Source organism: Ischnura elegans, assembly GCF_921293095.1.
Source record: "Ischnura elegans chromosome 13 unlocalized genomic scaffold, ioIscEleg1.1 SUPER_13_unloc_4, whole genome shotgun sequence".
NCBI lineage: Eukaryota > Metazoa > Arthropoda > Insecta > Odonata > Coenagrionidae > Ischnura > Ischnura elegans.
In genome coordinates, this window is record NW_025791660.1 from 124,162 (window position 1) to 147,760 (window position 23,599).

A 23,599-nucleotide genomic window follows, 5' to 3' on the forward strand; every position below is an offset into this window, starting at 1 on the left:
TGCAGTTCTTGAAAATTTTGCTGTTGTTGAAAATTTTGCTGTTGTTGAAAATGTTGCATTTGATAAAAATGTTGCTGTTGATGAATATGTTGCTATTGATAAAAATGTTGCTGAAGCAGTTTATGAAAATTTTGCTGTTGATTCAAATGTTGCTTTTGATGAAAATGTTGCTGTTGATGAAAATTTTCTGTTGATGAAAATGTTGCTGTTGAAGAAAATGACGCTGTTGATGAAAATGTTGCTTTTGTTGAAATTGTTGCTGTAAATGAAAATATTAATGTTGCTGAAAATGTTGCTATTGACGAAAATATTGCAGTTTTTGAAAATGTTGCTGTTTTTGAAAATGTAACTGTTGCTAAAAATGTTGCTGTTGTTGGAAATACTGCTGTTGTTGAAAATGTTGCAGTTGTTGAAAATGTTGCTGTTGTTGGAAATGCTGCTGTTGTTGAAATAATTGCTGTTGTTGAAAATGTTACTGTTGTTGAAAATTTTGTTGTTTTTTTTCAGCAAAATTTTAACAAAAGCAGCATTTTCAAATACAGCAACATTTTTAACAACAAAAAATTTTCAACAATAGTACATTTTAACAATTGCAACATTTTCAACAACAGAAACATTTTCAACAACAGCAACATTTTCGAGAACAGCAACATTTTCAACAACAGCAACAATTTTCAACAACATTACGATTTTTCATTAACAGCAAACTTTTCAACATAAGCAACATTTTCAACAACAGCAACATTTCCAACAACATTAACATTTTCATCAACAGCAACATTTTCAACAACAGCAACATTTTTATCAATAGCAATATTTTCATCAACAGCGACATTTTCATCAAAAGCAACATTTTTATCAACAGCATTATTTTCATCAACAGTAAAACTTTCATCAACAGCAACATTTTCAACCACAGTACATTTTCAACAACAGCAAGATTTTCAATAACAGCAACATTTTCATCATCAGCAACATATTCATCAACACCAAACTTTACATTAACAGCATCATTTTTATCAACAGCAGCATATTTAACTACAGCAACATTTTCAACTACAGCAAATTTTCAACAACAGCGCTTTTTTAACATCAGCAACATTTTGAACAATAGCAACATTTTCAACAACAGCAACATTTTCAACAGCAGCAACATTTTCAACAACAGCTGCATTTTCGACAACATCAACATTTTCAAAAACAGCAACATTTGAGACAAGATTAACATTTTCATCACCAGCAACATTTTTAACAAAAGCAACATTTTCATCAACAGCAACATTTTCATCAACAGCAACATTTTCATCAACGGCAATATTTTCATCAGCAGCAACATTTTAATGAGCAGCAACATTTTCATGAACAGCAATAGCAACAATGTTGACGTTGTTGGAAATGGTGCTGTTATTGAAAATTTTGTTGTTGAAAATGTTGCTGCTGTAGAAAATGTTGCTGCATTTGAAAATGTTGCTGTTGTTTAAATTGTTGCGGTTGTTGAAAATGTTGCCCTTTTTGACAAGATTGCTGTTGTTGACAATTTTGCTCCTGTTGAAAATGTTGCTCTTGTTGAAAATGTTGCTCTTGTTGGAAATGTTGCTCTTGTTAAAAATTTTGCTGTTGTTGAAAATGTTGCTGTTGATGAAAATGTTGCCGCTGTTTAAAATGTTGCTGTTGATGAAAATGTTGCTGTTGATGAAAATATTGCTTTTATGAAAATGTCACTTTTAATGAAAATGTTACTGTTGATGACAACGCTGCTGATGATGAAAATGTTGCTGTTCATGAAAATGTTGCTGTTCATGAAAATGTTGCTTTTGAAGAAAATGTTGCTGTAGATGAGAATGTTTATATTTATGAAGATGTTTCTGTTGTTGAATTGTTGCTTTTGTTGAAAATGTTGCTGTTGTTAAAAACGTTGCTGATGTACAAAATGTTTCCGTTGTAGATTTTGTGTCTAGTGTTGAAAATGTTGATGTTGTTGAAAATGTGTTGTAGTTGAAAATGTAGTTGTTGTTGAAAATGTTGCTACTGTTGAAAATGTTGCTGTTGTTTAAAATGTTGCTGTTGTTGAAAATGTTTCTGTCGTTGAAAATGTTTCCGGTATTGAAAATGTCGCTGTTGATGAAAATGTGTCTGTTGATGAAAATGTTGCTGTTGATGAAAATGTGTTTGTTAAGAACTGTTGCTGTAGTCGTTGATGAAAATGTGTCTGTTGTTATTGTTGAAAATGTTGCTGCTTTTGAAAATGTTGCGTTTGTTGAAAATGTTGCGGTTGTTAAAAAGGTTACGTTTGTTAAAAATTTTGCTGTCGTTTAAAATGTTGCTGTTGTTTAAAATGTTGCTGTTGTTGAAAATGTTGCTCTTGTCGAAAAGGTTGCTGTTGTTGACAATTTTGCTCTCGTTGAAAATGATGCTCTTGTTGAAAATGTTGCTCATGTTGGAAATGCTGCTCTAGTTAAAAATGTTGCTGTTGTTGAAAATGTTGCTGTTATTGAAAATGTTAATGTTGTTGAAGATAGACAGTTGTTTAATTTGTTGCTGTTGTTGAAAATATTGCTGATGCTGAAAAATTTGCTGTTTTTGACAATTTTCGTCATAATAATGTTGCTCTTTTGAAAATGTTGCTCTAGTTTAAAATGTTGCTGTTGTTGAAAATGTTGCTGTTATTGAAAATGTTAATGTTGTTGAAGATAGACAGTTGTTTAATTTGTTGCTGTTGTTGAAAATATTGCTGATGCTGAAAAATTTGCTGTTTTTGACAATTTTCGTCATAATAATGTTGCTCTTTTGAAAATGTTGCTCTAGTTTAAAATGTTGCTGTTTTGAAAATGTTGCTGTTGATGAAAATGTTGCTGTTGATGAAAATATTGCTGTTTATGAAAATGTTACTTTTAATGAAAATTTTGCTGTTGATTATATAGTTGCTGTTGATGACAATGTTGCTGTTGATGAAAATGCTGCTGTTGAAGAAAATGATGCTGTTGATGAAAATGTTGATGTTGATGGAAATGTTACTGTTGTTGAAATGTTTCTGTGTTTGAAAATGTTGCTTTTGTTGAAAATATTGCTGTTGTGTAAATGTTTCTGATGTTGAAACAGTTGCTGTTGTTGAAAATGCTGCTGTTGTTGAAAATGTTGCTCTTTTTGAAAATGTTGCTGTTGTTGAAAATGTTGCTATGTTTTACAATGTTGCTCTTGTTGAAAAAGTAGCTCTTGTTGAAAATGTTACTCTAGTTGAAAATGTTGCTGTTTTTGAAAATGATGCTGTTGTTGAAAATGTTGCTGTTGAAGAAAGTTTATTTTTATGAAAATGTTGCTGTTGATGAAAATTTTTCTGTTGATGAAAATGTTGCTGTTGATGAAAATGTCGCTGTTGATATAAATTTTACTGTTGATGAAAATGTTGCTGTTGATGAAAATACTGCTGTTGTTGAAAATGCTGCAGTTATTGAAAATTTATTTTGTTGAAAACGTTACTGTTGCTGAAAATTTAGCTGTTAATGAAAATGTTGCTGTTAATGAAAATGTTGCTGTTGATGAAAATTTTGCTGTTGATAAAAATATTGCTATTGATGAAAATGTTGCTTTTGATGAAAATGTTACTGTTGAATAAAATGTTGCTGTTGCTGAAAATGTTGCTCTTGTTGAAAATGTTGCTGTTGATGAAAATATTAATGTTGTTGAAAAAGTTGCTGTTGTTTAAAATGTGTTTAGTGTTGAAAATGTTGCTGTTGTTGAAAATGTTGCTGTTGTTGAAAATGTTGCTGTTGTTGAAAATGTTGATGTTGTTGAAAATGTTGCAGTTGTTGAAGATATTGCTGTTGTTGAAAATGTTGACGTTGTTGAAATTGTTGCTGTTGTTGAAAATATGTTGTTTTTTTTCAGCAACATTTTTATCAACAGCAGCATTTTCAAATACAGCAACATTTTCAACAACAGCAAATTTTCAACAATAGCACATTTTTAACAACCGCAACATTTTAAACAACACTAACATTCCCAACAACAGCAACATTTTCAACAACAGCAACATTTTCATCAACAGAAACATTTTCGACAACAGCAACATTTTCAACAACAGCAACATTTTCAACAACATTAACATTTTCATCAACAGCAACATTTTCAATATTAGCAACATTTTCAACAACAGCAACATTTTCAACAACATTAACATTTTCATTAACAGCAACATTTACAACAACAGCAACATTTTTATCAACAGCAACATTTTCATCAACAGCAACATTTTTATCAATAGCAATATTTTCATCAACAGCAACATTTTCATCAAAAGCAACATTTTCATCAACAGCATCATTTTCATCAACAGCAAAATTTTCATCAACAGCAACATTTTCAACCACAGTACATATTCAACAACAGCAAAATTTTCATGATGAATAAAAAAATTTAAACTTTGTTTTTCCACAGAATATATTTATAATTACACGACCATGGTTTCGACGCTCCGCGTCACTCTCAAGCGACAAGTACAGTGGTTCAAATTCTTTAAATACCTTACATATATCCAGAGCGAGTGGATGGGTGACTGTAGGCTTGGGGGGGGTTTAGGAGGGTGGAAGGAGAGGGGAGGGGATGGGTCTTCCCCTGGTCGTAAAACCAAGGAGGAGTTTGAGGATTGGGAGGTAGATAGAGCTGATGCATGCAAGCTGACTAACTGTGGTGAAAGGTGGGCAAAAGAGGGAGGGGAAGGGGAGAGCGGGAAGAATACAAAAGGCCATTAGCAGAATGCAAGTTTTCCCCAGTAGCGTCAGCGGAGGTGATGGTGACGGTTGATGGATAGGGGGAGGGGAAGGGAAACCCATAATGTGTGACGTATGGGGTTAATGGAGGAGGGAGAGGTTGAGGAGAGGAGAGCGGGAAACAAAGAGGAGGTCATTAACAATATCACAATTTGTTTTCACAGATTTTAAAATTTCCACTTGCTCAAGAGCGTCCAGCCTAGGGCCTTAAGCTTCACGATGCAAAATTTCTAAAGAAAAATCACTGCTGTGGCCTGTGTCTAGCAAGTGTTTTGCAAAGTTAGAGTTTGTATTATTATGCTTAAAACAGGCTAAGTGCTCTTTCAATCTTTCCTTGAATTTACGGCCAGCTTGTCCAATATACACAGCGGAACATTCACACTTAAGTCTGTAAACACCGCTCTTTTCCAATTCTGGGATCACATCCTTGGATCTGGAGAAAAAACTCCTTAAATTGTAGTTGTTATAAAACGCAGGTCTGATGTCGTTCCTTGGGAGAGACTTGGTGGTAAGGAGGGACAAATTTCCTAAGTAAAGAACTTTCCTCGATTTATCTGCACTATCCCTTGGTGGAGTCCCGTAGATGGTTTTTATCGCAATTTTTTGTATTTTTACCCGATAAAGTTTATCAATTAATTCACTTATATAACCATTATTTATGGCAATTCTTTTTATTACGTCAAGTTCTTTTTCAATTCTAAATGGCGACATTGGAATCGTTAGTAGACGGTGGAGCATGGCATGGAAAGCCGACAGTTTTTGCGAAAAATGATGTCGGGATGTCGCATGGATAACCTGGTCCGTGTAGCAGTCTTTCCTGAAAATAGAAAAATTCAATTTTCGGGAATCTTTGGAAATAGTCAAGTCTAGGAAATTGATGGCTTGGTTCGTTTCCTTTTCCATTGTAAATTTTATACACTTGTCGAGGGAGTTCAGAAAACGCAAGAAGGTGTCTAGCTGCCTCTCCGATCCTGACCAAACACACAAAATATCATCCACGTATCGATACCAAGCATAGACATTTTTTAATGAGGGGTTCATAGAAGAGAATAGATCTTTTTCTAGATTGTCCATATAAATGTTCGCAAGCAATGGGGATAAGGGTGAGCCCATAGCTAACCCTTCCGGTTGGAGGAATATTTTTTCACTGAATTTGAAATAGTTTTGCGAGGCACATGTTTTGAGAGCGGAAGACAGATCGAGCACTAATGGTGCGGTGACACATTTTTTTAAGAGAATCTCCTCTGCTAGCTGGACAGCTCTTTTGGTGGGCACACTAGGGAACAAGTTGGTTACATCAAACGACACAAGAGTGCACTTTGGGGGGAGCACAAGTCCGGATAGTCGATTCGCTAAGTCGGTAGAGTTGATGACACTATATTTTGGGGAGAACTTGGAGTGTTGTCTGTACACTTGGTTGAGTCTTTTGGCAAGGAGATGATTGGGGGCTGACACATTAGAGACAACTGGTCTAATCGGAATTCCTGCTTTGTGCACTTTGGGGAGGCCGAAGAACCGCGGAGCGGACGGATTCATTTGCACTAACTTTTTTGAATCATAATGTGAGAACAGAGTGGGGCAGGATTTTATCACTGTTTTTATATCCTTTTGAAAACTGGCAGTGGGATCTTTCTCAAGCTCTGAGATTCCGTTTACTCTCAAGAACTGTTCACATTTCGCATTATAGTCTTCCTTTTTCAAAATCACCACTGCGTTTCCTTAATCAGCTTTATGGATGATAAGTTCCTCTGTATCAATAGTATGTCTGATATGCTTCAGAACTGGAAGATCGAGCCATGAACGCCTCTTAGAATGCACATGGGATGACAGATATTTTTCGATCTCTCTGGCCACCAGCTGCTTGTCCCCTTACAAATATATTCTGTGGAAAAACAAAGTTTAAATTTTTTTATTCATCATGAGTAAGTTCCACTCAGTAACTCCTCAAACCATCAACTTTAGCAAAATTTTCAATAACAGCAACATTTCCATCATCAGCAACATTTTCATCAACAGCAAAATTTTCATCAACAGCAAAATTTTTATCAACAGCAGCATTTTCAACTACAGCAACATTTTCAACTACAGCAAATTTTCAACAACAGCGCTTTTTTAACAACAGCAACATTTTCAACAATAGTAACATTTTCAACAACAGCAACATTTTCAACAACAGCAACATTTACAACGGCAGCAGCATTTTCGAAATTATCAACATTTTCAACAACAGAAACATTTTCGACAAGATTAACATTTTCATCAACAGCAACATTTTCAACAAAAGCAACATTTTCATCAAAAGCTACATTTTCATCAACAGCAACATATTCATCAACAGCAATATTTTCATCAACAGCAACATTTTAATGAACAGCAACATTTTCATGAAAAGCAACAGCAACAAAGTTGACGTTGTTGAAAATGGTGCTGCTGTTGAAAATGTTGTTGCTGAAAATGTTGCTGCTGTTGAAAATGTTGCTGTTGTTTAAAATGTAAATGTTGTTGAAAATGTTTCTGTTGTTGAAATGTTGCTTTTGTTGAAAATGTTGCTGTTGTTGAAAATGTTCTTGTTGTTTAAAATGTTGCTGTTGTTGAAAATGTTGCTGTTGTTGGAAAATTTGCTGTTGTTGACAATTTTGCTCTTGTTGAAAATGTTGCTCTGTTTGAAAATGTTGCTCTTGTTGGAAATGTTGCTCTAGTTATAAAATGTTGCAGTTGTTGAAAATGTTGCTGTTGATGAAAAATTTAATGTTGATGAAAATATTTCTGTTTATGAAAATGTCACTTTTGATGAAAATGTTGCTGTTGATGACAACGCTGTAGCTGATGAAAATGTTGCTGTTCATGAAAATGTTGCTGTTGATGAAAATGTTGATAATGATGAAGATACTGCTGTTGTTGAAATGTTGCTGTTGTTGAAAATGTTGCTTTTGTTGAAAATGTTGCTGTTGTTAAAAATGTTGCTGTTGTTGAAAATGTTGCCATTGTAGAAAATGTGTCTGTTGATAAAAATGTTGCTCTTATTGAAAATGTTACTCTTGTTGAAAATGTTGCTCTAGTTGAACATGTTACTGTTGTTGAAAATGTTGTAGTTGTTGAATATGTTGCTGTTGATGAAATTATTGTTGTTGTTGAAAATGTTGCTGCTGTTGAAAATGTTGCTGTTGATGAAAATGTTGATGTTAATGAAAATTTTGCTGTTGATGAAAATGTTGCTGTTGATGAAAATGTTGCTGTTGATGAAAATTTTGCTGTTGATGAAAAATTTTTGCTGTAGATGAAAATGTTGCTGTTGATGAAAATGTTGCTATTGATAAAAATGTTGCTGTTAATGAAAATGTTGCTGTAAATGAAAGTGTTGCTGTTGTTAAAAATGTTACTGTTGATGTAAATATTATTGATGTTGAAAATGTTGCTGTTGTTGAAAATGTTGCTATTGTTGAAAATATTTCCGGTGTTGAAAATGTTGCTGTTGATGAAAATGTTGCTGTTGATGAAAATGTTGCTGTTGATGAAAATGTTGTTGTTAATGAACTGTTGCTGTAGTCGTTGAAAATGTTGCTGTCGTTGAAAATGTTGCTGTTGTTGACAATGTACTGTTGTTGAAAATGTTGCTCTTGATGAAAATGTTGCTGTTGATGAAAATGTTGCTGTTGATGAAAATGTTGCTGTTGATGAAAATTTTGCTGTTGATGAAAATGTTGCTGTTGATGAAAATGTTGCTGTTGATGAAAATGTTGCTGTTGATGAAATTGTTGCTGTTGTTAAAAACTGTTACTGTTGATAAAAATATTATTGTTGTAAAATTTTTACTGTTGTTGAAAATGTTGCTATTGTTGAAAATGTTTTCGGTGGTGAAAATGTTGCTGTTGATAAAAATGTTGCTGTTTATGAAAATGTTGCTGTTGATGAAAGAGTTGTTAACGAAACTGTTGCTGTAGTAGTTGATGCAATTGTTGCTGTTGTTGTTGTTGAAAATGTTGCTGCTTTTGAAAATGTTGCATTTGTTGAAAATGTTGCGGTTGTTGAAAATGTTGCGTTTGTTGAAAATCATGCTGTTGTTGAAAATGTTGCTGTTGTTTTAAATGTTGCTGCTGTTGAAAATGTTGCTGTTGTTCAAAATGTTGCTGTTGTAAAAATGTTGCTTTTGTAGGTAATATGTCTGTTGTTGAAAATGTTGACCTTGTTGAAAATGTTTCTGTTGTTGAAAATGTTGTTGTTGTTGAAAATTTTGCTGCTGCTGTAAATGTTGCTGTTGTTGAAAACGTTGCTGTCGTTGAAAATGTTGCCATATTTAAAAATGTTTCTGTTGTTGAAAATGTTGCTGTTGTAAAATGTTGCTGTTGTTGAAAAGGTTGCTGTTGTATTCAATTTTGCTTTTTTTGAAAATGTTGCTCTTGTTGTAAATGTTGCTCTTGTTGAAAATGTTGCTGTTGTTGAAAATGTTGATGTTGATGAAATTATTGTTGTTGTTGAAAATGTTGCTGCTGTTGAAAATGTTGCTGTTGATGAAAATGTTGATGTTAATGAAAATATTGATGTTGATGAAAATGTTGCTGTTGTTGAAAATGGTGCACTCGTTGAAAATGTTGGCTGATGTTGAAAATGTTGCTGTTGTTGAAAATGTTGCTGTTGTTAAAAATGTTGCTGTTGTTGAAAATGTTGCTCTTGTTGAAAAGGTTGCTGTTGTTGAAAATAATGCTGATTTTGAAAATATTGCTGTTGTTGATGACAACGCTGCTGCTGATGAAAACGTTTCTGTTGTTGAAAATATTGATGTTGATGAAAATGCTGCTGTTGTTCAAAATATTGCTGTTGATGAATATGTTGCTGTTGATGAAAATGTTGATGTTGATGAAAATGTTGCTGTTGATGAAAATGTTGCTGTTGATGAAAATGTTGTTGTCGTTGAAAACGTTGGCTGATGTTGAAAATGTTGCTGTTGTTGAAAATGTTGCTTTTGTTAAAAATGTTGCTGTTGTTGAAAATGTTGCTCTTGTTGAAAATGTTTCTGTTGTTGAAAATAATGCTGATTTTGAAAATATTGCTGTTGTTGAAAATGTAGTTGTTGTTGAAAATGTTGCTGGGTTTTACAATTCTTCTCTTGTAGAAAATGTTACTCTAGTTGAAAATGTTGCTGTTGTTGAAAATGTTGCTGTTGTTGAAAATATTGCTGTTGTTGAAATTGTTGCTGTTGTTGAAAATGTAACTGTGTTTGAAGATGTACTGTTGTTGAAAATGTTGCTGTTGATGAAAATTTTTCTGTTGATGAAAATGTTACTGTTGATGAAAATTTTGCTGTTGATGAAAATTTTGCTGTTAATGAAATTGTTGCTGTTGATGAAAATTTTGCTGTTGCTGAAAATTTTGCTGTTGATGAAAGTGTTGCTGTTGTTAATAATGTTACTGTTGATGAAAATATTAATGTGATGAAAATTTTCCTCTTGTTGAAAATGTTGCTGTTGTTGAAAATGTCGCTGTTGTTGAAAATATTGCTGTTGATGCAAATTTTGCTTTTGATGAAAATGTTGCTGTTGATGAAAACTTTGCTGTTGATGAAAATTTTGCTGTTGTTGAAAATGTTGCTGTTGATGAAAATGTTATGTTGTTAAAAACCTTGTGTTGCTGAAAATGTTGCTGTTGTTGAACATGTGGCTGTTGTTGAATATGTTGCTGCTGTTGAAAATGTTGCAGTTGTTGAAATTGTTGCGATTGTTGGAAATAGTTTTGTTGAAAATGTTGCTGTTGTCTACAATGTTGCTGTTTTTGAAAAAATTCTGTTGTTGAATATGTTGCAGTTCTTGAAAATGTTGCTGTTGTTGAAAATGTTGCTGTTGTTGAAAATGTTGCATTTGATAAAAATATTGCTGTTGATGAATATGTTGCTATTGATAAAAATGTTGCTGATGCAGTTTATGAAAATGTTGTTGTTGATTCAAATGTTGCTTTTAATTAAAATTGTTGCTGTTGATGAAAATATTCTGTTGATGGAAATGTTGCTGTTGAAGAAAATGACGCTGTTGATGAAAATGTTGCTTTTGTTGAAATTGTTGCTATTGTTGAAAAAATCTTTTCGGTGGTGAAAATGTTGCTGTTGATAAAAATGTTGCTGTTTATGAAAATGTTGCTGTTGATGAAAGAGTTGTTAACGAAACTGTTGCTGTAGTAGTTGATGCAATTGTTGCTGTTGTTGTTGTTGAAAATGTTGCTGCTTTTGAAAATGTTGCATTTGTTGAAAATGTTGCGGTTGTTGAAAATGTTGCGTTTGTTGAAAATCATGCTGTTGTTGAAAATGTTGCTGTTGTTTTAAATGTTGCTGCTGTTGAAAATGTTGCTGTTGTTCAAAATGTTGCTGTTGTAAAAATGTTGCTTTTGTAGGTAATATGTCTGTTGTTGAAAATGTTGACCTTGTTGAAAATGTTTCTGTTGTTGAAAATGTTGTTGTTGTTGAAAATTTTGCTGCTGCTGTAAATGTTGCTGTTGTTGAAAACGTTGCTGTCGTTGAAAATGTTGCCATATTTAAAAATGTTTCTGTTGTTGAAAATGTTGCTGTTGTAAAATGTTGCTGTTGTTGAAAAGGTTGCTGTTGTATTCAATTTTGCTTTTTTTGAAAATGTTGCTCTTGTTGTAAATGTTGCTCTTGTTGAAAATGTTGCTGTTGTTGAAAATGTTGATGTTGATGAAATTATTGTTGTTGTTGAAAATGTTGCTGCTGTTGAAAATGTTGCTGTTGATGAAAATGTTGATGTTAATGAAAATATTGATGTTGATGAAAATGTTGCTGTTGTTGAAAATGGTGCACTCGTTGAAAATGTTGGCTGATGTTGAAAATGTTGCTGTTGTTGAAAATGTTGCTGTTGTTAAAAATGTTGCTGTTGTTGAAAATGTTGCTCTTGTTGAAAAGGTTGCTGTTGTTGAAAATAATGCTGATTTTGAAAATATTGCTGTTGTTGATGACAACGCTGCTGCTGATGAAAACGTTTCTGTTGTTGAAAATATTGATGTTGATGAAAATGCTGCTGTTTTTTAAAATATTGCTGTTGATGAATATGTTGCTGTTGATGAAAATGTTGATGTTGATGAAAATGTTGCTGTTGATGAAAATGTTGCTGTTGATGAAAATGTTGTTGTCGTTGAAAACGTTGGCTGATGTTGAAAATGTTGCTGTTGTTGAAAATGTTGCTTTTGTTAAAAATGTTGCTGTTGTTGAAAATGTTGCTCTTGTTGAAAATGTTTCTGTTGTTGAAAATAATGCTGATTTTGAAAATATTGCTGTTGTTGAAAATGTAGTTGTTGTTGAAAATGTTGCTGGGTTTTACAATTCTTCTCTTGTAGAAAATGTTACTCTAGTTGAAAATGTTGCTGTTGTTGAAAATGTTGCTGTTGTTGAAAATATTGCTGTTGTTGAAATTGTTGCTGTTGTTGAAAATGTAACTGTGTTTGAAGATGTACTGTTGTTGAAAATGTTGCTGTTGATGAAAATTTTTCTGTTGATGAAAATGTTACTGTTGATGAAAATGTTGCTGTTGATGAAAATTTTGCTGTTAATGAAATTGTTGCTGTTGATGAAAATTTTGCTGTTGCTGAAAATTTTGCTGTTGATGAAAGTGTTGCTGTTGTTAATAATGTTACTGTTGATGAAAATATTAATGTGATGAAAATTTTCCTCTTGTTGAAAATGTTGCTGTTGTTGAAAATGTCGCTGTTGTTGAAAATATTGCTGTTGATGCAAATTTTGCTTTTGATGAAAATGTTGCTGTTGATGAAAACTTTGCTGTTGATGAAAATTTTGCTGTTGTTGAAAATGTTGCTGTTGATGAAAATGTTATGTTGTTAAAAACCTTGTGTTGCTGAAAATGTTGCTGTTGTTGAACATGTGGCTGTTGTTGAATATGTTGCTGCTGTTGAAAATGTTGCAGTTGTTGAAATTGTTGCGATTGTTGGAAATAGTTTTGTTGAAAATGTTGCTGTTGTCTACAATGTTGCTGTTTTTGAAAAAATTCTGTTGTTGAATATGTTGCAGTTCTTGAAAATGTTGCTGTTGTTGAAAATGTTGCTGTTGTTGAAAATGTTGCATTTGATAAAAATATTGCTGTTGATGAATATGTTGCTATTGATAAAAATGTTGCTGATGCAGTTTATGAAAATGTTGTTGTTGATTCAAATGTTGCTTTTAATTAAAATTGTTGCTGTTGATGAAAATATTCTGTTGATGGAAATGTTGCTGTTGAAGAAAATGACGCTGTTGATGAAAATGTTGCTTTTGTTGAAATTGTTGCTATTGTTGAAAATGTTTTCGGTGGTGAAAATGTTGCTGTTGATAAAAATGTTGCTGTTTATGAAAATGTTGCTGTTGATGAAAGAGTTGTTAACGAAACTATTGCTGTAGTAGTTGATGCAAATGTTGCTGTTGTTGTTGTTGAAAATGTTGCTGCTTTTGAAAATGTTGCATTTGTTGAAAATGTTGCGGTTGTTGAAAATGTTGCGTTTGTTGAAAATCATGCTGTTGTTGAAAATGTTGCTGTTGTTTTAAATGTTGCTGCTGTTGAAAATGTTGCTGTTGTTCAAAATGTTGCTATTGTAAAAATGTTTCTTTTGTAGGTAATATGTCTGTTGTTGAAAATGTTGACCTTGTTGAAAATGTTGCTGTTGTTGAAAATGTTGTTGTTGTTGAAAATTTTGCTGCTGCTGTAAATGTTGCTGTTGTTGAAAATGTTGCTGTTGTTAAAAATGTTGCCATATTTAAAAATGTTTCTTTTGTTGAAAATGTTGCTGTTGTAAAATGTTGCTGTTGTTGAAAAGGTTGCTGTTGTATTCAATTTTGCTTTTTTTGAAAATGTTGCTCTTGTTGTAAATGTTGCTCTTGTTGAAAATGTTGCTGTTGTTGAAAATGTTGATGTTGATGAAAATATTGTAGTTGTTGAAAATGTTGCTGCTGTTGAAAATGTTGCTGTTGATGAAAATGTTGATGTTAATGAAAATATTGATGTTGATGAAAATGTTGCTGTTGTTGAAAATGGTGCACTCGTTGAAAATGTTGGCTGATGTTGAAAATGTTGCTGTTGTTGAAAATGTTGCTTTTGTTGAAAATGTTGCTGTTGTTAAAAATGTTGCTGTTGTTGAAAATGTTGCTCTTGTTGAAAAGGTTGCTGTTGTTGAAAATAATGCTGATTTTGAAAATATTGCTGTTGTTGATGACAACGCTGCTGCTGATGAAAACGTTTCTGTTGTTGAAAATATTGATGTTGATGAAAATGCTGCTGTTTTTTAAAATGTTGCTGTTGATGAATATGTTGCTGTTGATGAAAATGTTGATGTTGATGAAAATATTGATGTTGATGAAAATGTTGCTGTTGATGAAAATGTTGCTGTCGTTGAAAATGTTGGCTGATGTTGAAAATGTTGCTGTTGTTGAAAATGTTGCTTTTGTTAAAAATGTTGCTGTTGTTGAAAATGTTGCTCTTGTTGAAAATGTTTCTGTTGTTGAAAATAATGCTGATTTTGAAAATATTGCTGTTGTTGAAAATGTAGTTGTTGTTGAAAATGTTGCTGGGTTTTACAATTCTTCTCTTGTAGAAAATGTTACTCTAGTTGAAAATGTTGCTGTTGTTGAAAATGTTGCTGTTGTTGAAAATATTGCTGTTGTTGAAATTGTTGCTGTTGTTGAAAATGTAACTGTGTTTGAAAATGTACTGTTGTTGAAAATGTGCCTGTTGATGAAAATTTTTCTGTTGATGAAAATGTTACTGTTGATGAAAATGTTGCTGTTGATGAAAATTTTGCTGATAATGAAAATGTTGCTGTTGATGAAAATTTTGCTGTTGATGAAAATTTTGATGTTGATGAAAGTGTTGCTGTTGTTAATAATGTTACTGTTGATGAAAATATTAATGTGATGAAAATTTTCCTCTTGTTGAAAATGTTGCTGTTGTTAAAAATGTCGCTGTTGTTGAAAATGTTTCCGTTTTTGAAAATGTTTCCGTTTTTGAAAATGTTGCTGTTGATGAAAATGTTGCTGTTGATGAGAATGGTGCTGTTGTTGTTGTTGAAAATGTTTCTACTGTTGAAAATGTTGCTGTTATTGTAAATGTGTCTGTTGTTGAAACAGTAATTGTTGTTGAAAATGTTGCTGTTGTTGAAAATATTGCTGTTGATGCAAATTTTGCTTTTGATGAAAATGTTGCTGTTGATGAAAACTTTGCTGTTGATGAAAATTTTGCTGTTGTTGAAAATGTTGCTGTTGATGAAAATGTTATGTTGTTTAAAACCTTGTGTTGCTGAAAATGTTGCTGTTGTTGAACATGTGGCTGTTGTTGAAAATGTTGCTGCTGTTGAAAATGTTGCAGTTGTTGAAATTGTTGCGATTGTTGGAAATAGCTTTGTTGAAAATGTTGCTGTTGTTGAAATAATTGCTGTTTTTGAAAAAATTCTGTTGTTGAATATGTTGCAGTTCTTGAAAATGTTGCTGTTGTTGAAAATGTTGCTGTTGTTGAAAATGTTGCATTTGATAAAAATGTTGCTGTTGATGAATATGTTGCTATTGATAAAAATGTTGCTGAAGCAGTTTATGAAAATGTTGCTGTTGATTCAAATGCTGCTTTTAATGAAAATGTTGATGTTGATGAAAATATTCTGTTGATGGAAATGTTGCTGTTGAAGAAAATGACGCTGTTGATGAAAATGTTGCTTTTGTTGAAATTGTTGCTGTTGATGAAAATATTATTGTTGCTGAAAATGTTGCTATTGACGAAAATATTGCTGTTTTTGAAAATGTTGCTGTTTTTGAAAATGTAACTGTTAATAAAAATGTTGCTGTTGTTGGAAATGTAGCTGTTGTTGAAAATGTTGCAGTTGTTGAAAATATTGCTGTTGTTGAAAATGCTGCTGTTGTTGAAATAATTGCTGTTGTTGAAAATGTTACTGTTGTTGAAAATTTTGTTGTTTTTTTTTTCAGCAAAATTTTAACAAAAGCAGCATTTTCAAATACAGCAACATTTTTAACAACAGAAAATTTTCAACAATAGTACATTTTAAACATTGAAACATTTTCAACAACAGAAACATTTTCAACAACAGCAACATTTTCGACAACAGCTGCATTTTCGACAACATCAACATTTTCAAAAACAGCAACATTTTAGACGAGATTAACATTTTCATCAATAGCAACATTTTCAACAAAAGCAACATTTTCATCAACAGCAACATTTTCATCAACAGCAATATTTTCATCAACGGCAATATTTTCATCAACAGCAACATTTTAATGAACAGCAACATTTTCATGAACAGCAATAGCAACGATGTTGACGTTGTTGGAAATGGTGCTGTTATTAAAAATGTTGTTGTTGAAAATGTTGCTGCTGTTGAAAATGTTGCTGTTGTTTAAAATGTAAACGATGTTGTAAATGTTGCATTTGTTGAAAATATTACTATTGTTGAAAATGTTGCTGTTGTTGAAAATATTGCTGTTGTTGAAATGTTGCTGTTATTGAAAATGTTGCTGCTGTTGAAAATGTTGCTGTTGTTTAAATTGTTGCGGTTGTTGAAAATGTTGCCCTTTTTGACAAGGTTGCTGTTGTTGAAAATTTTGCACCTGTTGAAAATGTTGCTCTTGTTGAAAATGTTGCTCTTGTTAAAAATATTGCCGTTGTTGAAAATGTAACTGTTGATGAAAATGTTGCCGCTGTTTAAAATGTTGCTGTTGATGAAAATGTTGCTGTTGATGAAAATATTGCTTTAATGAAAATGTCACTTTTAATGAAAATGTTACTGTTTATGACAACGCTGCTGCTGAAGAAAATGTTGCTGTTCATGAAAATGTTGCTTTTGAAGAAAATATTGCTGTAGATGAAAATGTTGATATTGATGAAGATGTTGCTGTTGTTGAAATGTTGCTGTTGTTGAAAATGTTGCTTTTGTTGAAAATGTTGCTGTTGTTAAAAACGTTGCTGTTGTTCAAAATGTTGCCGTTGTAGATTTTGTGTCTAGTGTTGAAAATGTTGATGTTGTTGAAAATGTGTTGTAGTTGAAAATGTAGTTTATTGTTGAAAATGTTGCTACTGTTGAAAATGTTGCTGTTGTTTAAAATGTTGCTTTTGTTGAAAGTGTTTCTGTCGTTGAAAATGTTTCCGGTATTGAAAATGTCGCTGTTGATGAAAATGTGTCTTTTGATGAAAATGTTGCTGTTGATGAAAATGTGTTTGTTAAGAACTGTTGCTGTAGTCGTTGATGAAAATGTGTCTGTTGTTATTGTTGTAAATGATGCTGCTTTTGAAAATGTTGCGTTTGTTGAAAATGTTGCGGTTGTTAAAAAGGTTACGTTTGTTGAAAATTTTGCTGTTGTTAAAAATGTTGCTGTTGTTTAAAATGTTGCTGTTGTTAAAAATGTTGCTCTTGTCGAAAAGGTTGCTGTTGTTGACAATTTTGCTCTCGTTGAAAATGATGCTCTTGTTGAAAATGTTGCTCTTGTTGGAAATGCTGCTCTAGTTAAAAATGTTGCTGTTGTTGAAAATGTTGCTGTTGTGTAAAATGTTAATGTTGTTGAAAAAAGACAGTTGTTTAATTTGTTGCTGTTGTTGAAAATATTGCTGATGCTGAAAAATTTGCTGTTTTTGACAATTTTCGTCATAATAATGTTGCTCTTTTGAAAATGTTGCTCTAGTTTAAATGTTGCTGTTGTTGAAAATGTTGCTGTTGATGAAAATGTTGCTGTTGTTGAAAATGTTGCGGTTGATGAAAATGTTGCTGTTGATGAAAATATTGCTGTTTATGAAAATGTTACCTTTAATGAAAATGTTGCTGTTGATTATATAGTTGCTGTAGATGAAAATGTTGCTGTTGATGAAAATGCTGCTGTTGAAGAAAATGTTGCTGTTGATGAAAATGTTGATGTTGATGGAAATGTTACTGTTGTTGAAATGTTTCTGTTGTTGTAAATGTTTATGATGTTGAAACATTTGCTGTTGTTGAAAATGCTGCTGTTGTTGAAAATGTTGCTCTTTTTGAAAATGTTGCTGTTGTTGAAAATGTTGCAATGTTTTACAATGTTGCTCTTGTTGAAAAAGTAGCTCTTGTTGAAAATGTTACTCTAGTTGAAAATGTTGCTGTTTTTGAAAATGATGCTGTTGTTGAAAATGTTGCTGTTGAAGAAAGTTTATTTTTATGAAAATGTTGCTGTTGATGAAAATTTTTCTGTTGATGAAAATGTTGCTGTTGATGAAAATGTCGCTGTTGATTTAAATTTTACTGTTGATGAAAATGTTGCTGTTGATGAAAATGTTGCTGTTGTTGAAAATGTTGCTGCTATTGAAAATTTAGTGTTGTTGAAAACGTTGCTGTTGCTGAAAATTTAGCTGTTTATGAAAATGTTGCTGTTAATGAAAATGTTGCTGTTGATGAAAATTTTGCTGTTGATAAAAATATTGCTATTGATGAAAATTTTGTTTATGATGAAAATGTTGCTGTTGAATAAAATGTTGCTGTTGCTGAAAATGTTGCTGTTGTTGAAAATGTTGCTTTTGATGAAAATATTAATGTTGTTGAAAAAGTTGCAGTTGTTGAAAATGTGTGTAGTGTTCAAAATGTTGTTGTTGTTGAAAATGTTGCTGTTGTTGAAAATGTTGCTGTTGTTGAAAATGTTGATGTTGTTGAAAATGTTGCAGTTATTGAAGATATTGCTGTTGTTGAAAATGCTGCTGTTGTTGAAAATATTGCTGTTGTAGAAAATGTGTCTGTAGTTGAAAATGTTGACGTCGTTGAAAATGGTGCTGGTGTCGAAAATATGTTGTTTTTTTTCAGCAACATTTTTATCAACAGCAGCATTTTTAAATACAGCAACATTTTCAACAACAGCAAATTTTCAACAATAGCACATTTTTAACAACCGCAACATTTTAAACAACAGAAACATTCTCAACAACAGCAACATTTTCAACAACAGCAACATTTTCATCAACAGAAACATTTTCGACAACAGCAACATTTTCAACAACAGCAATTATTTCAACAACAGCAGCATTTTCAACAACAGCAACATTTTCAACAACTGCAACATTTTCAACAACAGCAACATTTCCAACAACAGCAACATTTTTAGCAACAGTTACATTTTCAAAAACAGCAACATTTTCAAAAACAGCAATATTTTCGTCAATAGCAACATTTTCAGCAACATTAATATTTTCATCAACAGCAACAATTTCAACAAAAGCAACATTTTCATCAACAGCGTCATTTTCTTCAACAGCAACATTTTCATCAACAGAATATTTTCATCAACAGCAACATTTTCATCAAAAGCAACATTTGAATCAACAGCAACATTTTCATTAACTGCATCAGCAACATTTTTATCAATAGCAACATATTCATCAACAGCAACATTTTTATCAAATGCAACATTTTCAACAACAGCAACATTTTCAACAACAGCAACATTTTCAAGAACTGCAACATATTCAACAACAGAATTTTTTCAAAAACAGCAACATTTTAGACAAAAGCAACATTTTCAACAAAACTTTTTCCAACAATCGCAACAATTTCAACAACTGCAACATTTTCAACAGCAGCAACATTTTCAACAACAGCCACATTTTCAACAACAGCAACATTTTCAGCAACACAAGGTTTTTAACAACATAATATTTTCATCAACAGCAACATTTTCAACAACAGCAACATTTTCATCAACAGCAAAGTTTTCATCAACAGCAATATTTTCATCAAAAGCAACATTTTCATCAACAGCAATATTTTCAACAACAGCAACATTTTCAACAACAATTACTGTTTCAACAACAGCACAATTTACAATAACAGAAACATTTTCAACAGTAGAAACATTTTCAACAACAACAACAGCAACATTCTCATCAACAGCAACATTTTCATCAACAGCAACATTTTCAAAAACGGAAACATTTTCAAAAACGGAAACATTTTCAACAACAGCAACATTTTCAACAACAGAAACATTTTTAAATATGGCAACATTTTCATCAACAGCAACATTTTGAACAACAGCAACATTTACAGCAGCAGCAAAATTTTCAACAACAACAACATTTTCAACAACAGCAACATTTTCAACAAGATCAACATTTTCAACAACAGACATATTTTCTACAAGAGCAACATTTTCATCAACAGCAACATTTTCATAAACAGCAACATTTTTATTAACAGCAACATTTTTACCACCGAAAACATTTTCAACAATAGCAACATTTTCAACAACAGTAAAAAATTTACAACAATAATATTTTTATCAATATTAACATTTTTAACAACAGCAACAATTTCATCAACAGCAACATTTTCATCTACAGCAACATTTTCATCAACAGCAATATTTTCATCAACAGCAAAATTTTCATCAACAGCAACATTTTCATCAAAAGCAACATTTTCATCAACAGCAACATTTTCATCAAGAGCAACATTTTCAACAACAGTACATTGTCAACAATAGCAACATTTTCAACAACAGCAACATTTTCAACAACAGCAACATTTTCAACAACAGTAACATTTTCATCTAGAGCAACATTTTCAACAAAAGTATCATTTTCAACATGAGCAACATTTTAAAACACAGCAACATTTTCAACAACAGCAACATATTCAACAACAGCAACATTTTCAGCAACAGCAACATTTTCAACGAAAGCAACATTTTCAACAACAGCAACATTTTCAGCAACAGCAACATATTCAACAGTAGCAACATTTTCATCAACAATAACATTTTAAACAACAGCAACATTTTCAACAACATCAACATTTTCAACAACAAACACATTTTATACAACGGCAACATTTTCAACAACAGCAACATTTTTAACAACAGCAACGTTTTCAACAAAAGCAAAATTTTCATCAACAGCAACATTTCAACAACAGCAACATTTTCATTAACATCAACATTTTCATCAACAGCAACATATTCATCAACAGCAACATTTTAAAAAACAGCAAAATTTTCATCAAGAGCAACATTTTCAACACGAGCAAAATTGTCAACAACAGCAACCTTTTCAACAAGAGCAACATATACAACAACAGCAACTTTTACAACAACAAAAACATTTTAATCAAAAGCAACATTTTCAACAACCGCAACATTTTAAACTAACGCAATATATTCATAAGCAGCAACATTTTCAACAAATACAACAGCAACTCTTTCATCAACGACTATAGCAACATTTCATTAACAACAACATTTTCATCAACAGCAACATTTTCATCAACAGCAACATTTTCAACATCGGAAATATTTTCAACAATAGCAACATTTTCAACAACAGCAACATTTTCAACGTCAATAATATTTTCATCAACACATTATATTTTTAACAACAGCAACACTTTCATCAACAGCAACATTTTCATCAACAGCAACATTTTCATTAACAGCAATATTTTCAACAACAGCAACATTTACGGTGACACCAACATTTTCAATAACAGCAACATTTTCAACAGTAGAACATTTTCAACAACAATAACATTTTAAACAACAGCAACATTTTCAACAACATCAACATTTTCAACAACAAACACATTTTATACATTGGCAACATTTTCAACAACAGCAACATTTTTAACAACAGCAACATTTTCAACAAAAGCAAAATTTTCAACAACGGCAACATTTAAACAACAGCAACATTTTCATCAACATCAACATATTCATCAACAGCAACATATTCATCAACAGCAACATTTTAAAAAACAGCAAAATTTTCATCAAGAGCAACATTTTCAACACGAGCAAAATTGTCAACAACAGCAACCTTTTCAACCAGAGTAACATTTACAACAACAGCAACATTTACAACAACAGCAAGATTTACAACAAACGCAACATTTTCAACATCCGCAACATTTTCAACTAACGCAACATTTTCATAAGCAGCAACATTTTCAACAAATACAACAGCAACATTTTCATCAACGACTACAGCAACAGTTCATTAACAACAACATTTTCATCAACAGCAACACTTTCATCAACAGCAACATTTTCAACACCGGAAATATTTTCAACAACAGCAACATTTTCAACATCAATAATATTTTCATCAACACTAACATTTTAAACAACAGCAACACTTTCATCAACAGCAACATTTTCATCAACAGCAACATTTTCATCAACAGCAATATTTTCATCAACAGCAATATTTTCATCTACAGCAAAATTTTCATCAACAGCAACATTTTCATCAACAGCAACATTTTCATCAACAGCAAAATTTTCATCAAGAGCAACATTTTTTACAACAGTACATTCACAAAAACAGCAACATTTTCAACATCAGCAACATTTTCAATAACAACAATATATTCAACAACAGCAACACTATCAACAACAGTAGCATTTTCAACTAGAGCAACATTTTCAACAAGAGTAACATTTTCAACAAATGCAACATTGTAAAACACAGCAACATTTTCAACAACAGCAACATTTTCAACAACAGTAACATTTTCAACAACAGCAACATTTTCAACAACAGCAACATTTCCAATGACAGCAACATTTTCAACAACAGCAACATTTTCAACAACAGCATTATTTTCAACATTAGCAACATTTTCAACAACATCAACAATTTCAACAACAGCAAAATTTTCAACAACATCAACATTTTTATTATCAGACACATTTTCTACAACGGCAACATTTTCAACAACAGCAACATTATTAACAACAGCAGCATTTTCAACCAAAGCAACATTTCAACAACAGCAGCATCTTCTTCATTATCAACATTTTCATCAACAGAAACATTTTCTTCAACAGCAACATTTTCATGAACAGCAACATTTTCATCAGCAGCAGCGTTGTCATCAACAGCAACATTTTCATCAAAAGTGACATATCCATAAACAGCAATATTTACATCAACAGCAACATTTTCATGAACAGCAACATTTTTAACACCAGATAACATTTTAAACAACAGCAACATTTTCAACAACAGCAATTTTTTCAACATTAGCAACATTTTCAACAACAACAACATTTTCAACAACAGCAACATTTTCAACAACATCAACATTTTTATCAACAGACACATTTTCTACAACGGCAACATTTTCAACAACAGCAACATTTTTAACAACATCAGCATTTTTAACAAAAGCAACATTTCAACATCAGCAGCATCTACATCATTATCAACATTTTCATCAACAGCAACATTTTCTTCAACAGCAACATTTTCATGAACAGCAACATTTTCATCAGCAGCAGCGTTGTCATCAACAGCAACATTTTCATCAAAAGTGACATTTCATAAACAGCAATATTTACATAAACAGAAACATTTTCATCAACAGCAACATTTTAAACACCAGCAACATTTCAAAAAACAGCAACATTTTCATCAACAGCAACATTTTCAACAACAGCAACATTTTTAACAAGAGCAACATTTCCAACAAGAGCAACATTTTCAACAAGAGCAAAATTGTCAACAACAGCAACCTTTCAAACAACAGCAACATTTTCAACAACAGCAACATTTTCAACAACAGAAACATTTTCAACAACAGCAACATTTCAACAACAGCAACTAGTTAAACAACAGCAACATTTTCAACAACAGTAACATTTTCATCAACAGCAACATTTTCATCAACAGCAAAATTTTCATCAACAGCAACATTTTCATCAAAAGCAACATTTTCATCAACAGCAACATTTTCATCAAGAGCAACATTTTCAACAACAGTACATTGTCAACAATAGCAACATTTTCAACAACAGCAACATTTTCAACAACAGCAACATTTTCAACAACAGTAACATTTTCATC